The sequence below is a fragment of the Aedes aegypti genome, chromosome 3, assembly GCF_002204515.2.
Source record: "Aedes aegypti strain LVP_AGWG chromosome 3, AaegL5.0 Primary Assembly, whole genome shotgun sequence".
Lineage (NCBI taxonomy): Eukaryota > Metazoa > Arthropoda > Insecta > Diptera > Culicidae > Aedes > Aedes aegypti.
Window position 1 is genome coordinate 176,742,896 of NC_035109.1, and position 1,315 is coordinate 176,744,210.

Sequence of the window (1,315 nt, forward strand, 5' to 3'; positions counted from 1 at the left end):
AGTCGAAACCCAAATGCACGGTGAATGGACCCTTTTCAATATATATGGTTCCTATTACCGTGCATTAGTGAAAAAGGCGTGAAACTTTTCGGTAATATTAGATTCATTGTTATGTTGTCAATAAACTACTTTATATTTAGTTTTTGAGTGAATATGGAATGGTTTGGACAATACAGTCAAACCTCCTATTACGGTTTTTAATGAAAACATAATGATTTAGACAATTTTATTTTTTATGGTTTTTAGTTTAAATGATGATTTGAATACTCTTAAAAATGAGTGCGCACACTACTAGCAACATAGTTGCACCATCAACAACGTTTCTTCGAGATACAAAATTAAATCATGACGAAAACTATACGCACGGTGAATGGTGCACTAGTGTGCACGGTAAATGGTGACATAGAACGGTACGAGGCGACCTTAACATTACATTTTCAAACATAATTTTTGAGTATTTTTTTGTTATGCATCACTAGTTTTAGACTTTTCCCTGAATTATTATGTAATTGCACGCTACGTAGTGGTATTCTAGTACGCTTCAAATTATTTGGAAAAGTTATATAATTTTTTGAAGTGCAAATTTTTCTTAAATGCACGGTGAATGATAGCTTGACGGTATATGAGGAGCTAACATGAAGTCTGCCAGTGATCAGAACACGCCATCTGAGTACCAATATTACGATTATGAGCCAGTTGTGAAAAGTGGATAAACACGAGAAACTGATCGACGGAATTGGCCAGCATAGTGTATCACGTATCATCACATCGCTTGCGATACGACGTAGCAAAATATTAAAATGGGTTTAAGGCGAAGTAGGCCGTCATTGAGATTCGTACGCGTCGTTGATGATTGATGCGAATTCATCTCACGATTTCGAATCAAAGAAAATCAGTTGGTTTTGCACTGACACAGCTGAAAAAGTATCAGCATACTTTATGCATGTTAGCGCGTACAGTGATACTTTTTCAAGTCAATATAAACTATCAAGACTGAGCATTATCACTTTGAAATGCAAGCTGAAAAGTCATCATTGTTTCCAAAACGAATGACGGGCTACTTAGCCTTAATGACATACTTCGGCAAAGAATCGGAATCTTACGCTGTTCTGCCGGACAATGATCAATTTCAGAAACATCAATCCAGATAAGCAGGCTATCGACATGATGGAGACACCATCTTCTATGGTGACAGAGGGCTCGATTGGCTTGTCAGATAGATCGGGCCTGGGACATCCTGTCTACTGCAAATCGCTGCAGTTGATATAGGGCATGTCCATTGCCTGCAGATAAGCGATATGTATTGGCCAGTCAT